Source organism: Cebus imitator, unplaced genomic scaffold (genome assembly GCF_001604975.1).
Source record: "Cebus imitator isolate Cc_AM_T3 unplaced genomic scaffold, Cebus_imitator-1.0 Scaffold464, whole genome shotgun sequence".
NCBI classification, from domain to species: domain Eukaryota; kingdom Metazoa; phylum Chordata; class Mammalia; order Primates; family Cebidae; genus Cebus; species Cebus imitator.
In genome coordinates, this window is record NW_016107779.1 from 1609919 (window position 1) to 1635954 (window position 26036).

General features: G+C 38.5%; 1 long non-coding RNA gene across 1 annotated transcript; it reads right to left on the reverse strand.

The window, feature by feature from the left end:
• Positions 1 to 4268: 4268 nt before the first annotated feature.
• LOC108291764 lies at positions 4269 to 15853 on the reverse strand. The gene is made up of 4 exons (XR_001820036.2): positions 15484 to 15853; positions 14685 to 14867; positions 13826 to 13892; positions 4269 to 4715 (listed from the first exon to the last, which is right to left on the reverse strand). It is a non-coding gene; the product is annotated as an uncharacterized LOC108291764 (long non-coding RNA).
• Positions 15854 to 26036: the final 10183 nt, after the last annotated feature.

Consider the following 26036-nt stretch of genomic DNA (forward strand, 5'->3'; position numbering starts at 1 on the left):
ATTTTTTTTTTTTGGAAGGGTTTTTGGTATTTCTATCTCCTTCAGTTCTGTGCTGATCTTAGTTATTTCGTATCTTCTAACAGCTTTTGAATTTCTTTGCTCTTGCTTCTCCAGTTAAATTGTGATGTTAGGGTGTTGATTTTAGATCTTTCCCACTTTTTCATGTGGGCATTCAGTTCTATAAATTTCCCTCTAAACACTGCTTTCGCTGTGTCCCAGAGATTCTAGTACATTGTGTATTTATTCTCATTAGTTTTGAAGAACTTATTTATTTCTGCCTTAATTTTGCTATTTACCGACTAGTCATTTAGGAGCAGTTGTTCAGTTTCCACATAGTTGTGTGGTTTTAAGTGAGTTTCTTAATCCTGAGTTCTAATTCGATTGCACTGTGGTCTAAGAGACTGTTTACCATGATTTCCATTTTTTTGCATTTGCTGAGGAGTGTTTTACTTCCAATTACGTGGTCAATTTTAGAATAAGTGGTATGAGGTACTGAGAAGAATGTATATTTTGTTGATTTGGGGCGGAGTGTTCTATAGATGTTCTGTTGGTCCACTTGGTCCAGAGCCAAGTTCAAGTCTTGTTAATTTTCTGTCTCATTGATCTAATATTGACAGTGGGGTGTTAAAGTCTCCTAATATTATTGTGTGGGAGTCTAAGTCTTTGTAGGTCTCTATGAACTTGCTTTATGAATGTGGGTGCTTCTGTACTAGGTGCATATATATTTAGGATAGTAAGCTCTTCTTGTTGCATTGACCCCTTTATCTTATGTAATGCCCTTTTTTGCCTTTTTTGATATTTTTGGTTTAAGGTCTGTTTTATCGGAAACTAGGACTCCTACTCTTTTTTTGCTTTCCATTTGCTTGGTAAATATTCCTCCATCCCTTTATTTCGAGCCTATGTGTGTCTCTGCACGTGAGATAGGTCTCCTGAATACAGCACACCAAAGGGTCTTAATTCTTTATCTAATTTGCCAGTCTGTGTTTTTCAATTGGGGCATTTAGCCCATTTACATTTAAGGTTTATATTGTTTTGTGCAAATTTGATATTGTCATTATGATGCTAGCTGGTTATTTTGCCCATTAGTTGATGCAGTTTCTTCATAGTGTCAATGCTCTTTACATTTTGGTATGTTTTTGCAGTGGCTGGTACCAGTTTTTCCTTTCCATATTTAGTGCTTCCTTCAGGAGCTCTTGTAAGGCAGGCCTGCTGGTGACAAAATCTCTAAGCATTTGCCTTCTCTAAAGGATTTTATTTCTCCTTCACTTACGAATGTTAGTTTGGCTGGATACAAAATTCTGGGTTGAAAATTCTTTTCTTTAAGAATGTTGAATATTGGCCCCAACTCTCTTCTAACTTGTCGGGTTTCTGCAGAGACATCCACTGTTAGTCTGATGGGCTTCCCTTTGTGGGTAACCTGACCTTTCTCTCTGGTTGCCCTTAACATTTTTCTTTCATTTCAACCTGGTGAATCTGACATTTATGTGTCTTGGGGTTGGCTTTTCTCAAGGAGTATCTTTATGGTGTTCTCTGTATTTCCTGAATTTGAACATTGGCCTGTCTTGCAAGGTTGGAGAAGTTCTTTTGGATAATATCCTGAAGTGTGTTTTCCAACTTCGTTCCATTCTCCCCACCACTTTTAGGTACACCAATCAAACACAGGTTTGGTCTTTTCACATAGTCCCATATTTCTTAGAGGCTTTGTTTGTTCCTTTTTATTCTTTTTGCTTCAATCTTGTCTTCACAATTTATTTCATTAAGTTGATCTTCAATCTCTGATAACCTTTCTTCTGCTTGATTGATTTGGCTATTGATACTTGTATATGCTTCATGAAGTTATCACTTTGCATTTTTCAGCTTCATCAGGTCATTTGTGTTCTTCTCTAAACTAGTTATTCTAGTTAGCAGTCCCTGAGACCTTTTATCAAGGTTTTTAGCTTCCTTGCATTGGGTTAGAACATGCTCCTTTAGCTCAGAGGATTTTGTTATTACCCATCTTCTGAAGCTATTTCTTTCAATTTGTCAAACTCATTCTCGGTCCAGTTTTATTCCCTTGCTGGTGAGGAGCTGTGATCCTCTGGAGAAGAGGCATTCTGGTCTTTGGAATTTTTAGCATTTTTCTGCTGTTTTTTCTTCATCTTCATGGATTTATCTACCTTTGGTCTTTGATGTTGTTGACCTGGGGATGGGGTTTTTGTGTGGGCATCCTTTTTGTTGATGTAGATGTTATTGCTCTTAGTTTTCCTTCTAACACTCAGGGCCCTCTTCTGCAGGTCTGCTGGAGTTTGCTGAAGGTCCTCTCCAGACCCTGTCTGCCTGCGTATCAGCAGCAGCTGCAGAACAGCAAAGATTGCTGCCTTCTTCCTCTGCAAGCTTTGTCCCAGAGAAGCACCTGCCAGATACCAGCCAGAGATCTCCTGATTGCATGTCTGTTAACCCCCTGCTGGGACATGTCTCCCAGTCAAGAGGCATGAGGGGGTCAGGGACCCACTTGAGGAAGCAGTACCTTAGCAGAGCTCGAGCACTGTGCTAGGAGTCCCACTGCTCTCTTCAGAACTGGCAGGCATGAACTTTGTATCTGCTGAAGCTGTGCCCACACACATCCCTTCCCCTGGTGCTCTGTCCCAGGGAGATGGGAGTTTCATCTATAAGCCCCTGACTGAGGCTGCTGCCTTTCTTTCAGAGATGCCCTGCCCGGAGAGGAGGAATCTAGAGAGGTAGTCTGGCTACAGTGGCTCTGCTGGACTGTGGTGGGTTCTGCCCAGTTTGAACTTCCTGGTGGCTTTGTTTACACTATGAGGGGAAAACCCATTACTCAAGCCTCAGTAATGATGGACACCTCTCCCTCCACTAAGCTCAAGCATCCCAGGTCAACTTCAGACTGCTGTGCTGGCAGTGAGAATTTCTAGCCAGTGGGTCTTAGCTTGCTGGGCTCCATGGGGGTGGGATCCGCTAAGCAAGACCAGTTGGCTCCCTGGCTTCAGCCCCCTTTCCAGGGAAGTGAATGGTTCTGTCTTGCTGGCGTTCCAGGTGCCATTGGGGTTCAAAAAGAAAAACTCCTGCAGCTAGCTCAGGGTCTGCCCAAACAGCCCCCCAGTTTTGTGCTTGAAACCCAGGACTATGGTGGTATAGGCACCCAAAGAAATCTCCTGGTCTGTGGGTTGCCTAGACCATGGAAAAAGCATAGTATCTGGACTGGATAGCACCATCCCTCATGGCTTCCCTTAGCTAGTAGAGGGAGTTCCCCAACCCCTTGCACTTCCCAGGTGAGGCAATGCTCTTCCCTGCTTCTGCTCACTCTCTGTGTGCTGTACCCACTCTATAACCAGTTCCAATGAGATGAACCCAGTATCTCAATTGGAAATGCAGAAATAACCTCCTGCCTTCTGCATTGGTTTTGCTGGGAGCTGCAAACTGGAGCTGTTCCTGTTTGGCCATCTTTAGGGAGGTATCTTTCTTTTTTATTAACAGAAATACTGGGTTTAAATCAGAGTCCTCAGCTTTAAATAAAAGAGTATCACTCTTTCTCTTTAGCCTTACCATGAAGTAAGGGTGGCTGTGGGCGCAGTTTCAGCAGACATAAAGTTCCTGCCTGCCAGTTCTGAAGAGAGCAGCAGGACTCCTAGGACAGTGCTTGAGCTCTGCTAAGGGACTGCCTCCTCCCTGACCCCTGTGCCTCCTGACTGGGAGACATGTCCCAGCAGGGGTCGACAGACATACATACAGGAGAGCTCTGGCTGGCATTTGTTTGTTTGTTTTGAGACACAGTCTCCCTCTTTTGCCAGCGTGTTGTGCGGTGGCGGGATCTTGACTCACTGTAACCTCCACCTCCTGGGTTCAAGTGATTCTCCTGCCTCAGCCTCTCAAGTAGCCGGGACTACAGGCATGCGCCACCACACCCAACTAATTTTTGTATCTTTATTAGAGATGGACTTTCACTATGTTGGTCAGGATAGTCTAGATCTCTTGACCTTGTGATCCACCCATCTTTGCCTCCCAAAGTGTTCGGATTACAGGCATGAGCCACTGTGCCTGTCCGAAAAGTCTCTTTAACTGGTTTCTCCATGACATTTTTGAAAGTTTTCTCTTTTTTGAAAAATGTGCTTAATTTCTAACTTACGTTTTTATCTTTTACATATTTACTTCTCTTTTTGTTGAAGTGTGATTAAATAATATGGACCATAAACTCAAGTTTTAGAAATGTTAAATTTTCATTTGTCTAATACATGATCATTTTTGTAAATGTTCCCATGTACAGCTGAATAAAATCTGTATTTTCTAATAGGGGTCAATGTCTACTCTGTAAGGCTATCATATTATTGCACCCCAAAGCCTAAAATAGTATAATACACAGTAAGAACTTAGTAGATACATAAATTCTGCTAATTTCTTTCTTACTTTTTTGGTCAGCCAAATTGGTCAAAATCTGAAACAGATTATGGCATAGAGTGCTTGCTATCTGTCCTCTAATATCCATTATCTTTTTTGCTGGGGACATGGCCTCCAAGATAGAATCCAAATGCTCTAGTCTCCCTTGGAGTTATATGAGGCCATTAAATTCTGTCCAGTAAGATGTTAGTGAAAAACATGTGAGGAAATTCTGTGCCATTTTCTTAGAAGTAAGCTGCTTTCCTTCTGCACTTTCTTCCTTCCCAAGTGATTAGTTTAGAAGAACTTGGTGGTGGTGAGCCACCTTCTAATATGCAATCCAGAGACTGCAAAGGTTGTAGAAGAAGCCCAAAATACAGGTTGACTTTCAGAAGCAGAGATAGTATCTACCTCCAGACAGTTTACCAACAAAAACCTTTTTAAAAATTATGGCAAAAAACTAATAACAGGGAACTCCCAGTTTCCAAAGCATCAGGTAAAAACCTCAGAAGTCACCAGTCCTTCTGAAAAGCCATGTAAACGGCTGAACAAAATGAAAAATCAACAATTCTAATACTTCTTAGGTCTTCAAGAATGAAGAGGTACAGGATAAACTCATGCTCCCAAAATTGGAGACAGAGAGGCAAATACAAAAATCAGATCTTACAGAAGCAGAAACCTCTATGGGAACAGGCTCTGGGACAGTAAAACCTGAACAGTAACTGAAGAATTGCTGAAGGTTCAGTGTGGACATGTCTGAGAGTAAACGCTTCAGGGGGACTTGATAATCAGTACCCCTCCTCCAACAGGCATACTTTTGTGTGTTTTATTGTCTGGAGCTCCACCAGGCTTTCTGGGTGAATTCCAGAGAAGACCCACCCTTCTGCTTTTGGAAGTAGGGTGGAGGGCAGGGGGTCGAGAAACAATTTTGAAATACAACATAGCATTCTGTTCTTCATAGCATATTGTACTCTCAGGAGAAGGTATATAACCAGAGCCTAGCTTGCTGGGGGGTTTTATGAGAATCAACTGTCTAAACTGAAGGAAATATCCAACTCCAACCAAATTTAGCATCCTAGGTGACAGCAGAAAAATATCTAACTCCAGCCCCCTCAACTCACCGTGTTTCACCTAAAAAGAGGGTGTGGTCTACAAAACATACCGGTGAAGTTTACAGTACAGAGGCACGGGTTCAGCAAAATAACAAAATCTAACCATAGGACTGTAGAACAATTCCTACCTCCAACACCTTATCACATTACCAAAGCCCTATTTATAGCAATTTGTTACATACTGTGAATCAAGCAAAAACTGCAAGGCATACTAAAAGGCAACAATCAATCAACCAATCAATCAGGTTGAAGGATTATAAGACTGAAAATTTAAAACAACTGTAATTAGGCTGGGTGCGGTGGCTCACACCTGCAATCTCAGTACTTTGGGAGACTGAGGCAGGTGTATCATGAGGTCAGGAGTTCAAGACCAGCCTGGCCAATATGATGAAACCCAGTCTTTACTAAAAATACAAAAAATTAGCTGGGTGTGGTGGTGGTATAGTTTCATTAGGATTGGTACCAGTTCTTTTTGTATCTGACTGAATTTGGCTGTAAATAGATCCAGTCCATGGCTTGTTTTGGTTGCTATTTTCATTACTGGTTCCATTTCAGAACTTGTTATTGTACTTTTCAGGCTTTTAGCTGATAAACTGTGGCAGGAGCAGCAGCAGACAAAACCTCTCTAACACTGAACTGAGAAAGAAAGTGGCTTTTTATTTGGCTGGGAGCTTTATTAGTTGGCAGAGGTGTTTCCGGGGGGGGGGGGTCTGGGTCATGTAAACGTGGAGGACATGACCCAGTTCTGAGCTCTGACCAGTAGTGACAACATTCTCTGCAACTCTTTCAAGGCTCATAGACAGCTTAGACTACGGCAGTGGCGTCAGCAAGCCACTTGTCCACAGATTCCAGTTCTTTGGCATTTCATCTGTCTTTACCCTCTTCCTCATCTGGAGGGAGGATGTGGAGGCCTGCGAGGAGGAAGATGGGGAGAGGGTCTCCCCTCTTATTCCCCACTTTGAGAACCTCACTTACCAATTTTTAGTGAGAGTTTTTACTCTCACCTTCTATCTTACTGTTGGGATTTTCCAGTGAGACAGGTTGGTAATGGTTCATGTAATAGGCCTGAGCTGAAGTCTTTTTTTGAATGATGGTAGTAACAAATCCTCTTACTGCCAGAGAAGCAACGACATTAAGCAAGGGAGCAATATGCATGCCTCTGTTATTAATACTACACTTATGGCAATGGTCTTGAGTTCTTCTGTAGCAAGAAACCAATTCCCAAACGTTGATCCGGGATTGAACACATGCCAGACTTGTGCAGGCACATGTGCTAGTTCTGTCATGTTCCTTACAATATTTTTAACTACCTGACCCTGGTCATTTATTTGTAGTCAACAGTTGGTTAACTTGAATTTTTTACATAGCCCTCCATCAGTCACTAGTAAGTAATTTAAAGCCAGTCTATTCTGGTAGATGGCATTTTTCATCTTGGTTTCCTGTCGAACCAAGGCGGTTAGAGCCTGGCCAGTTTTGTTGGTTAGGATTTCTGGGACAGCCTGTAATGAATGATTCGACTAAGCATGTAGATTGGAGTACGGCAGCCCCACGAGCCAGCCTCCATGCATGTGGCTGGCCTGTAGTATCGAATCCTTTTTTCAAGGGGCCATTTATTACCTTTCCAGTTTCCTATAACCAGGCTTTGCTTATTTTGCGAATAGTAGACAGGAAAACCTAACATTTTCCTAGTGTTTATGGGTAGCAGGAAGAAAGAGGGCTTGATGGTGCCAAGGACGCCACTGCCTATCCGCTGATCTGGCAGTTTGGTGCAGGCTTTGCGCCCACATATCCAGTATAGGCCACGAGGCACCACCTAGTCCCAGTGGGGTTCCAGGCGAGTCCAGGCTGCCTGTAGGGTGGGGAGCTTTTGGAAAGGGTTGGCTGCGGTTCCATGTAAGCTCCACCAGGTGATTGTTTCACTGGATTCACTGCATAGCCTTTGTCCCAACAGTCCAGCTTCCCCACTGGGGCTGTCATACCCTTTTCTATTCTGGTCAAACAATATTGTCTAATGATGGAGGTTTTTAAAATCCAAAAGCCGTTTCTCTGGCCTTTTTGCACATAAGTCGTATTTGGGACAGGGTCAGTAGGCACAAGCTCACATGCTTCCCATGGCCACCAGTTCCCCATAGCAGTCCCTCCACAGACATAACAGGAATGCACTCTTAAAGTTTTGGCTACAGTTTCAGCTAACGGAAAGAACAAATTTTTCTCCTTCTGGGGGAATTCTGGAACTGGTTTATTCAATATATTATAAAAAGTATGAAACAACGGTTGGGGTGATTGTCTCTGGATATCACCCTGAATTAGAATGGCAACCCGGGGGTCTAGTTCTTTTCCATTAATTCCTATCATTACAGATTCCCCTTCTCCTCAGTTCTGGTAAGTACTTTACTTGTATCGCCACGAAAAGGTCCAGTTCTTAACCTTATCTCAAATATGGTGGACCTGGTAGGCTCAGATGGGTTATAACATGTATCAGGTTGGTTGTTTCCTGGGCTTCACACCTGATACTGGGCAGCATTATATAAACAAGTTTCTTTTAGGGTTTCAGTGCATTTATAACTGTGAAACAAGAGGACCGTGGTAACCTTCTGTCCTACCTTAGTGACCTTGTGTATACACTGGGAACAATTTTCAGATGGGAAGTTTACATTTACTAGGGTAGCAAAGATACAAGTCCATACTCCCAAAGAGAAGGAGTACGTGTCCCACGGGGACAGTACTTACGCTTCGGCTGTGCGTAGACCTGTCAGCTTTCAGGGTGTGACTGGAGCAGGGCTTGTTGTTTTTAGTTTTCCTTAAGGTGATCTTGCATGGGTTATGGAGATCCGGCTTCATTTCCCAGGTGTCTGGTGCTGCAGGTTTTACACAGCTGTAATGGACCCACGCAGAAACTCCCTCAACCTTCACGGCAGTTGGAGTGGCTAAAATGACAATTTGGGATCCTTTCCACCTCGGTCATAGGGGAGCCACATTTTAGTCCTTGATCCCAACTCGGTCACCTGGTGAAAATGGGTGAACTGGGGAGAATAAGCTAACAGGGCATCTTTTATTAACCCATTCAGACACCTTCTCTGCCACCTTTTCCCAAAGCCTGTAATTGCCAGTATAACTGAGTTTCCCCTAATTCCCAGAGAGTCCCTGGGAGCCCCCAGAGGATGCGGGGAGGCCTATGATACAGGATCTCATATGGGGAATACCCAGTTTTCTTAGAAGGTGTACATTTAATTTTAAACAAAATTATAGGAAGAACCTGTACCCATTTTAACCCTGTCTCCTGGCACACTTTCCCTAAGTTACTTTTAATAGTCCAGTTCATTCACTCCACTTTGCCTGAACTCTGAGGCCGGCAGGAAGCATGTAGCTTCCAGTTGATTCCTAGCATTCTTGCTGTGCTGTGTACCAGGTCAGCTACAAGTGCAGGCCCATTGTCTGAGCCTACTTGCAAAGGCGGTTCAAATTTAGGAATCATGTCTCTCACGAGAACGTGACTCACTTCACGGGCCATTTTAGTCCGCGTCGGGTAGGTTTCTACCCACCTCGTGTAAGTACATACCAGAACCAGCAGACAACGATTACCTCCACATTTGGGCATCTCGGTAAAGTCCACTTGCAAGTTTTTAAAGGGAGTGCTTCCAGGAGTGCTGGATTCCTGGTGGGACTGTAGGTCCTTGTTCGGCATTATGCTGTTTGCATGTTGCACACCATTGTGTCACTGTTTTTGCTAGTGCAGATAAATGAGAGATGTAAAAATACTGGCCAATTATTTTTTTAAGGGCGTCTTGACTGAGGTGGGAGGTCTCACGGACAGCCAAGACAGCTGCAGGCTCTAGCAGTTGTGGCACTGCCACCCGTCCATCTGGCAGGCGTATCTGTCCTCCCTCTATTTCCTTCCTGCTTTCAGTTTGCAGGAAGCCTTTTTCCTCCTCTGAGTAAACTAGCACCAAGTCCAGAACCTGGGGCAGTAGGGGGCTGTGACTGATGCTCGACACGGGATGGATGCGACCCTCCGGGCCTCCACATCTGCACAGGCATTTCCCTGGGTGACTGTGGTGGAGGTTCACTGATGTCCTCAGCAGTGCACGACTGCCATCTTTCGGGGTTTCCATCTGCTTTCAGTAGCTGCAAAATTTCCTGTTGGTACTTTATTTCTTTGCTCCCAGAATTAAGTAGGTCCTTCTCCTTATTCAGTCCCCCACATACATGGAGAGTGGGAAAGGCATACCGTGAGTCAGTAAAGATGTTAATAGTTTTTCCTTCACTTAATTCTAAGGCATGAGTTAAGGCTATTAACTCCGCTTTCTGTGCTGAGGTCCTTGAGGTAATGCTTTGGCCTCTAGGGCTGAGTCCAGCGTAACCACCACAGAACCAGCACACCTCTCCCCTAGAGGGCTGACAAAGCTGCTTCTGTCCACATGCAGCTCCCAATCAGCCTGAGACCACAGCAGGTGCCGCAGATCCAGCTGACTGGAATCAACTGAGTCCAGTACCTCTAGGCAAATCATGTGTCACCGGGCCCTCCGACATGGGGAGTACGGTGGCTAGGTTTAGGGTGTTGCAAACCTTTATGGTTATATGCAGATTCTTGCACAGCAAGCCCTGGTACTTAGTTAAGCGGGCACTGGTAAGCCAGTGATGCCCTTCATATTCATTAAGGTGATCACGGTGTGAGGGCCTATTTTTAAATTCTGTCCCAAAGTCAGCTTGTCAGCCTCTTGCGCCAGTAGGGCAGTGGCTGCTAATGCTCATAGACATGGGGCCATCCCTTGGAAACTCCATCCAGTTGTTTGGACAAATCCACACAGGTCAGGGCCATGGGCCCACAGGCTGAGTCAGCAGCCCCACCGCCATTTTTTCTCTCTCAGACACATACAGCATGAGGGGCTTTGTCAAGTCCGGCAACCCCAGAGCCGGGGTATCAGTTTTTCTTTTAACTGTGAGCAGGCCCCCTGCCACTCCCAGCCCCACTTGAAGGGCTCTCCATCTCCCTTCTTTGTGGCTTTATATAGGGGTTTAGGCAGAACTGCAAAGGTAGGAATCCACAGTCAGTAGAATCCCACTGCCCCCAAGAATTCTTGTACCTTTCTTCAAGTCTTTGGCACCAGCAGGTTACTGATACCTGCTTTCTCTCTATTTCTAGGCTTCACTGCCCCAGCTTGATAGTAAATTCCAGATAGCGCACCTGTTGTTGGCAAATCTGGGCCTTCTTTTTAGAAACCTTGTATCCACAGGTTTCCAGGTGTCTGAGTAACATGTTAGTTCCCCGAGCACATCCAGCTGCTGCCAGGTGTCCCAGCAGAAGGTCATCCATGTATTGGAGCAGCACACAACATAGGTCCTTGGCAGGGAACCTCTGGAGGTCCCAGGCCAATGCCTCTCCAAAGACGGTTGGGGAGTTTTTGAACTCCTGTGGAAGCCGAGTCCAGGGGTACCGTGTTGTTACACCCGACTCTGGATCTCCCACTGGAAGGCAGTTTCGGGCTCTCAGGGGATAACCGGATGCTGAAGAAAGCACCCTTTAAGTCTAAGCAAGTGAACCAGCTGGCCTCAGCTGGCAACAGTCCTAGCAACATGAAAGGATTGGGCACCGTGGGGTGCAAGGTCACAGTTGCTTGGTTGACCAAGCACAGGTTGTGCACTGGTCAGTAGTCATTGGTCCCCAGCTTGGGGACGGTGGAAGAGATGTGTTCCAAGGAGACTGGCATGGAAGTATAATGCCATAAGCTCTCAGGCATCTCAGATGCACCTGGATGCCCTCAAGATCTTCCCTTAGACTGGGTACTGTCTTTGACTGGTAGTGCCCCTGGCTTTACTTTGATAACCACCAGGGCTTGGTTTACTGCCAACCCAGGGGGGTTGTCTTCTGCCCAAACCTGTGGCCATCACTTGGCCAGCGCAGGGGTTAATTCTCATCCCAGCTCAGTCAGAAAGTCTCCACTTCTCCTCCCACGAGACAGTGAGAGTCGTGATAACCACTGCCCGAGGCAGTTTGAGCTGCAGGAAGCCCTTATCAGTGAACATGATAGTAGCTCTTAGTTTGCTTTAACAAGTCTCTCCCCAAGACAGGTAGGGGGCAGTCGGCATGTGCAGGAATTGATGTATAATCTCGTGGCCTCCCACCAAACAGGTCCATGGTAGCAAAAAGCCTGTTTCTCTGAAACTCCAGTTGCCCCAATTATGTCTATTGTCTTACTGGACAAAGGGGCTATGAGTTGGGTCAGCACCGAGTGCTCCCTCTTTCTCTTTTTGATTAGGTTTGCATTTCACTCGCTGTTATAGCAGCTTAGCAGGGTTACACTGTTTGCCCTGTCTTAGCTGTTGAGCCTGGCAACTCCCACACACAGCTGCACGGCCAGCTCTTCCTTGTCTTTACGGTTAACAGTTTAACTCTTCTTATCCCTGATTTTCCTTTTTACCTTTTTCTTTGCCATTAGCACTGCTGCAGCTTGTACAGTTATGTGTTTCCCTGGTGTCACGGTGGTGCCATGATTTCTACTAAACCCTTTCTTGAATTTTTTTAGCTTAGTTCCCAATGGAACGGATTTACTTTGTGTTTTACCCAGCTCCGTCTGTTAGGGTAAGAACAGCACTCCCAAAAGGTAGAGGGCTGCTCACTGACTTTGCCGATGTTGCAACTCGGGACTCTGTACTCCACCCTCAGTCTCCTGCCTGTTGGGGCACAACACTCTCTCTGTTCACTTCTGCTGCAGATTGGTAGGACTGTCCCCCTGGCGGGAGTGTTTCAGAAGCTGCTTGGCATTGGAGAGTTTGTTACTCCCTCCACAATACCTAGCTTGTGAGAGCACCTCCTTCAGCCTTATGCAGTTCGTCCCGGGTCCCAGCTGGCCCCACAATTCGCTCGGAATGTACAGCCCACTCTAACGGACCTGTGGCCCACACACTTCGCGGCTGATAAGCCCAACTGGGCCCCTCCACACTCCTTCACATGCACACATCCCCCAGCACCCAAGTTCTAAGAAAACGAGATTACTGAAACCGGTTACAAAGACACAAAAATCAAGTTCAAAGTGCCAAGATAGATAGGCATGTTGTGGGTGATCAGGCCACGCTTCCACACAATAGGGGCAGAGAAGTTTCCCAGGACTAATCCTACCATGTTTCTGATGTCCAGACTCCAAACGCCAGTTCCTTCTCAGTCTTCAGCCTTTGCACAGATCTGCTGTGGATGCCTGCCTTGCTGTGCTCTGGGCAAGGCATTCCAACAGGGCTAATGCCTACACAGGACCACTCTCAGGATCTGCGTCACCCAAGTGGGCTGGAGTCTCCCACGTGGATGCTCTGCATGGCATGGCAAAGCTGCCTGGGAGGCTGTCCTGCCCATCCGCCAAGCAAAACATGCTTCCCAGTTAGGGAACCAAAATGCAGCAGGAGTGGCAGCGAACAAAACCTCGAACTGAGAAAGGAGTAGCTTTTTATTTGGCCAGAAGCTGCGACAGGCTAATGCCTTAACGAGTGAGTTCTCCAAGAAGCAGTTTCTTTCCCTTTTTATAGGCTTACAACTCTAAAGGGGAAACTGAGGCAAAACTGTGTCAATGACCATTTGCCAAGTGACAAATCACAATCTTTGGCTTCATTGATTTGCTAGTTTATATGCAGCACACACAGAAATAGGCAGGGGAGGGGGCCTACAGAGACAAGACAAAGGCTTTCTTGAAATTATTAGTTGGCAGAGGTATTTTCAGGAGAGGGTCTGGGTTGTGTAAATGTGGAGGACGTGACCCAGTTCCAGGCTTTGGCAGTAGTTATACTCTTTGCAACACTTTCAAGGCTTACAGATAGCTTAGACGCTGGGAACCAAAAAGCGAGTCATCTTCCCAGTCCTTGGGCCTCGTTACGGCCTGGTCAGTGGCGTCAGCAAGTCACTTGACCATGGATTCCAGTTCTTTGGTATTTTATCTCTCTTTACCCTCCTTCTCATCTGGAGGGAGGAGGTGGAGGCTTGTGATGAGGGAGATGGGGAGGGGTCTTTCCTCTTAAAACAACTGTAGTAAAGTTTCAGAATACAAAATCAACATACAAAAATTAATAGCATTTCTATACGCCAATAATATTCCGGCTGATAGCCAAATAAAGAACGCTATACCATTTCCAGCAGCTATACAAAAGTGAAGTGCCTAGGCACACAGCAAACTGAAGAGGACAGCTGCAAAACACTGCTGAAAGAAATCAGAAAAGAAAAAAAAAAAAAAAAAGGAAAAACATTCATGGCTCATGGATTGAAAGAATCGATATCATAAAATGGTCATACTACCTGAGTTCTGGCACTGCTTTAAATACCTGAAGCTGAGTAATTTATGAGAAAAAAGATTACACTGGCTCACGGTTCTGCAGGCAATACAGGAAGGATAGTCACATCTGCTTCTGGAGAAGCCTGAGGAAGCATCCAGCCTTGTTTCAAGGCAAAGGGGGAGCAGTCACATCACATAGCAACAGTGGAAGCAAGAAAAAGAGAGAGAGACAGACAGAGTTGGGGTGGGGCACCATGTACATTAAAATGGCCAGATCTCACAGGAAGTCTATCACAAAGACATCAAGCCATGAGTAATCTGCCTTCATGATCCAAACACCTCCCACCATTTACAATTTGGGATGTTGCTTATATACAAAGAACACACAAAATTTTACTGTGGGACACGCTGGAGAGCAGCACACAGTGGCATGGCAGATGGCAGCCATGCTGGCCCCACCCAAGTACTACCTGCTGCTTTCCACTTATGCTGCTCACTCTCCCTGCCTGGGCGGTAGCTGGAGGCTGTGGGTGGAGCTTTCCTGCTGGAGCCGTTTCTTCCCCTTCTTTTCTTTTGCTTGGCCCCAGCTCTGGCCTTTTTTCTTCCTCCTTTTATAAACACACACCTGATTGCCTTGCCAATTATTAATTACTGGGCAGGCAAAATTTTTTTTCTGTAATGCTGTTTAAGTCAAATTCCTATAGCTGTAGCATTTTCTTTGTCCTTTTTCCTATTTATTAGATGCCTTTGTGCATGATTTCTCCCCATTTGTTCCCAAAGCTTTACATCCAGTGTGCTCTTTACCGAGAACCATGGGCCTTGGGAAACAGCAGCTAGAATTACTTTCTGTACTTTTATCTGTTGAGCTGATAACAGCTGTCCCATGATGAATCCCTACCTGAAACAATGCCTCACTGAGCTTGGCAGTCGCCAGTGGGTACCAACGACTTACTGACTTCTTGACCTGACCGCACAAGTCCTCTGTACCTTCTGGTCCCAGGCGTTCTGCTGTTCCTTCTTTGCAGCAGTGATCACATTGGTTTGTTCCTCATTCGAGCGCCTGCTGTGACGGTTATCACATCAGGGTCACCACCTAAGATGTTGTCTACCACCTGGGGAAGTCTGGCCTGCAGACCTTGACTTAATGATGGATGAATCAATGTACTCTCACACCATTACAGTGATATGAGTGGGCTAGGGATGGCCATTGGCTGCTTTCAGAGGGCAAAATGCAACCAACCAACCACGATTCCCTCCCCATCATTACATTTATTTAGTATGAATTGTACAGCAGAGGGTCTAAGTCAACACTCTTGTGGATAATTAACACGGTTAAAAGAGTGGTTTTATGAATAAAAGCTTTAAGTTCTAGGCCCAGAGTAAACACTATTAACAGTTAATTCCCCTTTGATCTTCCCCTGAGAGGACCACCCAGCAGAAAATTTACATGAGTAAACAGACTGGAGACAAAGGGATGTGGGGTAAACAGACTTAAATTGAGAAAGCCTAGTCCCTATCTTCTCCCTAACTAATGGGCCTGCCAACTTCAGCCTGTCCCAATAAAACCTTTTAGCCTTCCAAAAGGCTTGAGACTAATCTATAAGTTCCTAATATATCTTTAATATTTTGCCAGCCACCCTGAGTGAATATCAACATCCCATAGTGAGAATTCGAGGGGAAAGAGAGAGAAAGAGGAAGATGTGGGGAAGGTGCCACACACCTTTAATTGATCAGCTCTCATAAGAACTTACTTCATGAAGACAGCATCCAGCTATGAGGGATCCACCCTCATGGTTCAAACACCTTCTGCCAGGACCCACCTCCAGCATTGGGATCTGTAACTCAACATGAGATCTGGGCAGAAACAAATATCCCAACTCTGTCATTACCCAAGCAATTTATAGATTCGATACTACTCCTTTCAAAGTACCAATATAATTTTTTGCCAAATTAAAGAAAACCATTCTGAAATTCATATTAAAGCAAAAATGAATGTGGATAGCTAAAGCAATGCTAAGCATAAAGAGCAAAGCTGAAGTCATCACACTACTCGACTTCATACTACTCTATAAGGCTGCAGTAACCAAAAAGCATGGTACTGGTACAAAAGCAAACATGGAAACTACCAGAAAAAAATGGAGAACTCAAAACAGAAGCTGCACATCTACAATCATCTGATCTTTGGCAAAGCTGACAAAAACAAGCAATAAGGAAAGGATCCCCTGTTCAATAAATGGTTCTGGGATAACTGGCTAGCCATAGGCAGAGGACTGAAGCTGGACCCCTACCTTTCACAATATAAAATTCTTTACTCAAGCCTGGGCATGGTATCTCACAACTGTCATCCCAGCACTTTGGGAGGCCAAGACAGGTGGATCACTTGAGGTCAGGAGTTCGAGACCAGCCTGGCAAATGTGGTGAAACTCTATCTCTACTAAAAATCCAAAAATTAGCTGGGCATGGTAGCACAAGCCTATAATCCCAGCTACTCTGAAGGCTGAGGCAGGAGAATCTCTTGAACCTGGGACACGGAGGTTGTAGTGAGTCTAAATTGTGCCACTGCATACCAGCCAGGGTGACAAAGTGAGACTCCATCTCAAAATAATTAAATAAGTAAAATGATTTATTCAAAATGGATTAAAATTTAAATGTAAGACCTCAAACTGTAAAAATTCTTCAAGAAAACCTAGGAAACATCCCTATTAACTTTGGCGAATAATTTTTGGCTAAGTCCACAAAAGCTATCACAACAAAACCAAATTAGAGCTTCTGCACAGCAAACTGAACTATGAATAGAGGAAACAGGCAACATACAGAATCGTATAAAATATTTACCCCAACTCTGCAGCTGACAAAGTTCTAATGTTTACAATCTGTAAGGAACTTAACTATTCAAAAAAACAAATAATCCCACTAAAAATAGGAAAAGGACACGAACAGACACTTCTCAAGAAAAATTATACAAGTAGCCCACAAACATGAAAACATGTTTATCATCAGTAATTATCAGAGAAACGCAAATCAGAACCACAAGAGATACGATCCCACACCAATCAGAATGACTGTTGTTAAAAAGTCAAGCAACAGCAGACCCTGGTGAGGCTGTAGAGAAAAGGTAACGCTTATACACTACTGGTGGAAATATAGATTAGTTCAGGTACTGTGGAAAGCAGTCTGGAGATTTTGTAAAAAGCAGTCTGGAGATTTCTCAAAAAACTTAAAACAGAGCTACTACTGAACTAAGCAATTCCCTACTGGGTATATACACAACACAAAATACTTCATTGTACCAAAAAGCCACATGCTCGTGGACATTTATCACAGCATTATTCATAATAGCAAAGACATGGAAACGACACAAAGAAAGAAAATGCAATAAAGACAGAATATTTGAAAAAATAAAATCACTGATTTTTTCCTATTCTTGAGTGATCTAACATATATAACAGTTTATTAAAAGGGACAGCAATGTATTTGATTATGTATGCTTATGTGTGTTGTAAACCAAGAGTATCTGGGACAAGTCTCAATCATTAGGATGGTCACTTTGCTAAGGCTAAGGATGCACCTGTGACACAGCCTCAGGAGGTCTTGACATGTGTTCAAGGTGGTCAGGGCACAGCTTGGTTCTAGACATTTCAGGGAGACATGGAACATCTACCAATATATGTTAAAATGTACACTGGTTCCATACAAAAAGGCAGGATAATTCAAACTGTTGAGGAGGCTTAGGGGTTATAGGTAGATAAGACACAAACAGTTGCATTCTTTTGAGATTCTGATTAGCCTTTCCAAAGGAGTATCAGATATGCATTTATATCAGCAAGCAGAGGGATGACTTTGAGATCTCTGTCCTTTGTCCACAAGGAGTTTCCTTAATAATATTTACTATTATTAGCAATATGATTAATAATCTATATTAATATTATACAATATATACTATGTATAATATATAAAGATAGATATTACATATATAAGGACATAAAATATTATAAATAAGAATACAGTACATATATATAAGGATATATAAAATACATATGGATATATGAGAATATATATGTAAGAATACACAATACATCTAAGAAATATATATAATATACAATATATAAGGATATATAATATATACATATATATGTTCTTTTAAAAAATACACTCACACAGTAAAAGGAAAGTAAATATTGGAATCCGAAAATCACTAAGCCAAAGGGAAAAGTCAAGCTGGAAACGGCTTAGGGAAAACCTGCCTCCCATTTTAGTACATAATAAAGTATATATAATATATATCCTTATATATATCCTTATACATTATATATTCACACACAATATATATTAAATATAATATATATTATATAATACGTGTATAACATATATATGTATAACATAATATATAATACATAATATATGTATAATATATCACAATTATATGATATATAATATATGTGTATTATGTATAATATGTATAACACATATTGTACATATAATTACATAATTATATTTAGAGCTTCTGTACACCAAAACCTCTTGATTCACCAAGAAAGAATACACATTTCTTCTCAAATTGACAAGGAACTGCTTAAGGAAAACCTGCCTCTCACTATAGTATATAATGAAGTGTATAAAATGAAGCATATAAGAATATATATGGACATGGAGAAGTTGATTTGGGAGAGCTGTTCCCACCTTTCCAAGTCCTGTGAAGGAATAAAGCTTGCTCCACCTGAGGCTCACTTTCGGTTTCATGTATTGGCTCTGCGACTCCCAACGAGAAAAGATCCCACCTTCTGCAGCCACCAAGATTTTTGTAACAAGGAGAGTGATTATTTTACATTTTTGTACACAGAAGAGAGAATCAGAAGAGGAGAAGGCGACGCAAAGAAGGAGGCACAGATTGGAGCAATGGGGCTACAAGCCAAGGAACACTGACGAATGCCCTGCAACTGCCAGAGCTGGAAGACGCAAGGACTGGATCTGCTCCTAGAGCCTTCACAGGGGGTGTGGCTCTCCATGTTGATTTTGGAATTGGCGCCTTCAGAACCATGAAAGAATAGTTTTCTGTTGTTTTAAGTTGCCAACCTTGTGGGAATTTGTTGTGGCAGCTACAGGAAGCTAAAATACCAGGTGGTCAACTTTAACATCAACAGTGGCACATCCAATTGATATTATATAACTCTGACAAGGTGTTTGGAGAGAAGCACTTCACCTCATGTAAAAAATCTGTAACTGTAGTCTAATCATGATCTAAACCTCAACTAAATTCAATTTGAGAGACATTTCAGAATATATGTGGTCAGTACTTCCCCAAATTGTGAAGGGCATCAAAAATTAGGAAAACTTCAGGGATGGCCACACACCAGAGGAGGCCAAGGAGGCATGGAGACTAAATGTAATGTGATAGTCTCGATGGAATCCTGGAACACAGAAAGGACATCAGGGGAACGCTAATGAACTCCGAACAGTGTGCAGTTTAGTCAATAATAAGAGCCGGAACCCCGCGCAATCCAGGACTTCTCAGAAGGCCTTTCCACCCCCTGGTCACCCCCAGCCGCACCTCATTGATGCATCCGTCTGGATCAACAATCTCTGCTCTAAGCAGACCAATGCCTGGTCCTCTTCCGAGCGGCTCCGCAGTACCCGAGCGCGGAGCGGCAGCGCCCCCCTGCGGCCGAAGGACTGAGGACAGACACTCAGCTCCCCTTTCGCTTCCCCACCCCGGACCTCTCCAGGGTGCCCTTCGGTTCCCAGCTGCAGAACGGGCCACTGTGCGCATCGGGGCGACCCCGTCCCACGACAGATTTTTCCTCCCAGTTAGAGGCGGTGGACTCCGACCTCAAGGCAGAGGGAGGTCTGCAGACCCTAAGATCTTGTTCCCAGGTCTGGGCTGACCCCACAGACATACTGCGCTCCCAGTAAGCAATTTCTCAGTGTTTTTGGAATGAGGCCTTGGACTCCCGAGTCCCTGAAATTTGTTCTGCTGCTTCCAGGGAGGAAGGTCTCTCCTCCCCGGAATCCACTAGTTGAGTCTGCAACCCTAGTGTGGAGGGACCCGGGAAGGACGTGGCGTCGGAGCTGGAGACTACATTGGGTTACAAGGATGTCTGGGATCCGCTGAGGCTGAGCATTTGCTCCTGAGGGCGGTTCCTTCGCCACGCCCCGGACCCACAGGACCCGGCATCGGAACTGACACCCTCTAGGATCCTGGAGGGCGGCCCTGCCCCAGCCCCAGCCCAGGACTCTGGGGTTCCCCCTCCTCTTCCCCTTTGCGACCTAAGCCGACAGGACCTGCTGTCTACATCCCTTAGGCCTCGTCCCCTGCCGTCTCCAGTCCCTGGTTAAAGGTCCTCAATCTTGGACCCAAATCTAATTTCTGGTTCCGTTGATTGTTCGCGACGGTCGCCCGCCAGGAGAGGCTCCCCAGCACCAAACAGGCTGCGGCTGAGCGACAGTGGCGGATATGGGCGCTTTGGCCCAGACTCTCTAGCTGAAGCACCTCGCGGCTCCGCCCTGGAGGCTGCTCCCCAGAGGCTCCGCAGGGGTCTGTCTTGCTCTGCTGCAGGAGGGGGCGCGGGGATGTCTACCACTGAGGCTGCACTCACTGCCCTGGGTAAGCCTCCCCGCTGTGGACCTAAAAAAAAAAAATCGCATATTGGGAAAATGCCTACCTGTCAGCCCCAGACTGAACTTTAAGAGGTCCTGGTCTCTAGAGTTTTTCAGCACCTTTTTGTCAGGCGCTATTCTGGGTGCGTGGGTCAAATCCAAACAGGCAAAAATCATGGCCCTCAAGGAATTTACATTCAGGTGAAAGATACGGCCAATAAAAAGTCACTGAAGTCAACTACAGGGGTGTCCCAAAGTAAAGAATGATTAAGAGAAAAGCAAGGCGTGGAAGATGAAGGAGCCAGGGGCAATTTTAAGTTATTATTATCGGTGTGAGATTTCCCGAGAGGCGCCCTGAGAGCTGAGTCCTGAAGCAGATGAAGGAGTGAGCCCTGGGTTACTGGGAGGAAGGGTGTTCTAGAATCACCCTCTGCAGACATGGGGCTCCACCAGGAAAAGCACCCAGGCTGCGGCAGGAGTGGCGCTGGGTAGATTTCAGAAGGACTTCCTGAGGCGGGTTGCAGAGGTCTGGGTTTGTATATTCCGGCTTTCCACCTGTACCTGGCACTTCATGAAACCCTGAGCTTGTAGGGAGGGTGAGGGGCCTGGTGTGCGGAGGATGGCTGGGAGAGGAGGAGGCTGAGGTGGGTCCCAGCCCCGACCATGTCTCTATACTCTTTTTTTCCTGCACCCAGAATTGGAAATGTAAATGGTACTGATGTCTTCCGCAAATTCTAGAATCCGCGGAACTGAAGGAAATCTTGACGTGGCAGGATGTAAATTTAAGGAATTTCTAAGCCCTGGAGGCTCCAAGGAATAATTTCAAGAAAGACTAAGTATGAGAAAAAATATTAACTATGCCAATAATCGTTGACATTGATTACATGTTAAAGTTGTATTTTGGATGAACTGGGTTAAACATATTGCTAAAAATATAAATAAATAAATAAATAAAAGAATATATATGGACATATAATTATATATAAAAGAAGATATAGACATTCTTTTATATATATCAATATATACATGAATATATAAGGATATAAATATATATCCAAGAATATATATATGGATATATATACCTTTATATATATATGGCCTATATTGCATATTTGTCACATAATATATATATACACATCATATACATTCATATAGTAATATAAAGAAAAAAATAATTTTACTCCATTTATAATATATAATTATGACAATATATTATAAATATATACTTATGATATATAACATATAATACATATATTATACATATACAATACACGACTTTTATATTTATAAACATATACACATATAATTATATACATGTTAAACTATACATATATAACACATAAAATATATATAACTATAAAATCACATCTTTGTATAATATATATAAAATCATTTTTATATATTACTATATTATACATTATATATACTTTATATTACTATATATTTTATATTATATACACAAAATATATAAAATATACAATAGTAATATACTATACATAATTTTATATTTTATAAATAACATGCTATATATGATTATATATTTATATATGCAATATATAATATACAAAATATATATACTAAAAAAATTATATATATTTATACATTTTATATATTATGTAATATATAAAATATATGTAGCACATAATTTTATGTATCATATATATTATTTTATAATGTATAAATTGGTTGTAGTGAGCCTAAATAATGTAATAAAAATTACATATAAAATATATTTTACATATATATAAAATATATTTTAAATATATTACATATATATGAAATATATATTATATAAATATATAAAATACATATATATGTAACACAAAATATATAAATATATGTATTTTTATAAGTTAAAGTATGCTTCATATGTAATATATATATTTATATATAAATACAATATATATATTTTATATATTATATATAATTATGTAATACATATATTGATACAATTTTGTATTCATATATAATATATATACAATCATATAGATTTATATAATACAAAATATAATATTGATGCCACTATTATATAATTATATGTAATACATAACATAAATTACCTAACATATTATATAATATATATATTATAGAGTAGAAATTGTTGTAAATATCTATGGAAAGCCTTAGGGCAACCACTTAAACTAATGAAGCATATATTATAGTTTATATATATATAATATATATAATCATTAAAATTATATATTCTAATATCACATATGTATGTTATATTGTCATATATGATATGTAATGTATAGCACTATTATATATATGATATATTCTATTATGAGTATATTTATCTAAACATACATTTAATTATATAAATACATACATATATTATACATATAATTACATTAATATTATATACACATATAAAATATTACATAACATGTATTTTATATATATTATATATAAAATATTTTATACATAATACATAACATTATATATAATGTATATATTATGAAGTATATATAATAAAATATGAAATATATAAGAAAAATATAAAATATATATCACAAATACATATTATATGTTACATTGTATATATGTGTATTTTATAGGATATATAATATATATTATACATAGTATATATATTTATTATATATTACACAATGACAATTAGGATACATAAATTAAATATGTATTATGTATATAATTATATATATGATATATAAGCATATATCATTATATATACTTATATAAAATTAATTATATATGATAAAGTATATATATACTTTAATATATATAAGTATATATAATTATATATAAGGATATATATTATATATAACTATATATTTTATACATAAAATTATATAATCATATATACATATATATGCATATGCATATGTATATACATATGAAATATATCATAAATATATATATGTTACATAGTATATTTTCTATATTATATATCATATATAAAATATATATATAATTAAATTACATAGATTATATAGAAGTATATATATTTATATATAATTAACTATATATAATTTTATATATAATACCTATATAATTTATATAACCTATATGTAATTTTATAACATATAATATATATTTTATTATATATTATATATAATATATAATAAAAATATATATATTATAAATAAAATGTTATATATTTTTAATTTTAATTTAACTTAATTACATATATTTTAGTTTATATATATTAATACGTATACATATACAATGATATATATAAATATATTTATATATTATATGTAATATATAAATTTATATATGTATATGCATTATATATACTAATATATATAATACATATATCTACATTATATACTATTATATATATTCTTATATATGTGTGTTCTTATATATGTATTCTTATATAAAATTATATATATTTTATTTATATATTTATATATAAATATATAAATATATGAATATATATAATATACAAATATATAACTGTATAATATATATAAAATATATATATATGTAAAAATGTATAATACATATAAAATATATATAAACATATACGTAAATAGCCATAAATATATTTATATATAAATTTATATATATAATTACTTCATATATAAATATATACATAATTTATATAAATTATATATATTCATATATATTTATATAATATACGATATATATGAATTTTATATATAGGTATATATTATATATGATATATAAAAATATATAAAAATATATACACTATACATATTTAAATATATATAATATACATATTTGTATATTTTTATAAACTTACAAATATTTATATTGATATATATATAAATTTAATATCAACATATATTATACATATATGATATATATTATATAAATGGATATTGCATGTTTATATATATTTTTATATATATTATATATATTCTATAAATGTATTATATATTTATGTATATATTATCAATTATATGTATTATATATGTTTATATATTATATTATATATGATATATATGCATATATTATATAATATATACATATATATTATAGTTTATAAAATATATATGTAAATATATATATATTATAATACATATTATATATGTATTATATATTATATATGTATTATGTATTTATTATATGTATATTATATAATATGTATTATATATTATATATTACATAATACATATTATATAATATATATATTTACATATATAATTTATATATCCTTTGTTATTTTATAACATATGTATTTTATCTTATATAAAATACATATTATACTATGTAATATATATAATATATATTTGATATAAATTATTTTATATGTGTATTTTATATTTTATAATATATACTTTATAAGATATATATACTTATACATGTATGTATAATATATATATTTATATATGACATATATATATTTATATAATTATGTATTTATAAAATATATATTGTATATGATATATATACTAATATATAATTATATATAATACATATATAATTTATATATCCTATATATAATTTTATAATCTGTAATATATAACATATATAAATTATATTATATATTATATATACTATGTAATATATATGATATATATTTCATATTTTATATGTATACATTTTATATTTTGCGATAGTTTGTATTATATATTATAAAGTATATATTGTAATATATTTTATATATTATATTTAAAATAAATATATATAATGAAGTATATATCATAAAATATAAAATGTATGTTATAGAATTACAAATTTACATATGTATATAATTATAATGTAATTATATGTACGTGTAATATATGTATATAACATGTATATAATTATATATGTATGTAGATAAATATACTAGTGTATAATATATAATAGATGATGTATAATATATATAATAGTGGTGTATTATATATTATTGATCATATATAATGTGCATATGTGATAATTATATTACAATATATCATAGTAATTATGATATATAATACATATTTAAAGTATAATGTATACTTCATTAACTGGTTGCCCTAATGGTTTTCATATCTATGTACAACAATTACAACTCTATAACATATATATTATACAATAACTAAACATGTTATATATTATAATTATGTAATAGATATGAGTATATTTTATATTATATAAGTATATATATTTATCTTATATAAATATAAGATTGTATTAATATATCTATATATATAATTATATAATGTATATATATCATTATATGTAAGTATATGTATCATTATATATTTATATAAGTATATATGCTTATATATATACACCTATATATAATGATATATATAATTATATATAATATATATTAATATAATATTCTTATATATTATATTAATATAACTATATATAAGTATATATATCTCATTATAAATAACTATAATTATATAATTATATATATACACTCATATATACCATAGATATTATATATAATTAATTATATATTCTAGTATATAATGAAGTGTATATAATTCATAGGTAAGAATATGGATATATAAGGAAATATGTATAATTATATATAATATAGAAATATATAGTCCTACTTATATAATATAGTAGTTATATATATAATTATGTATATCTGCTATATATCCATATTCTTGCATATGCCATATATAATCATATACAATACATATTTTTATGTATAAGATTATAATTATATATATTATATATAAGTATATATATCTCATTATAGATAACAATATATAATTATATAATTATATATATACTCATATATATCATGATATATATAATTATATATATAATATTCTTTTTTTTTTTTTTTTTT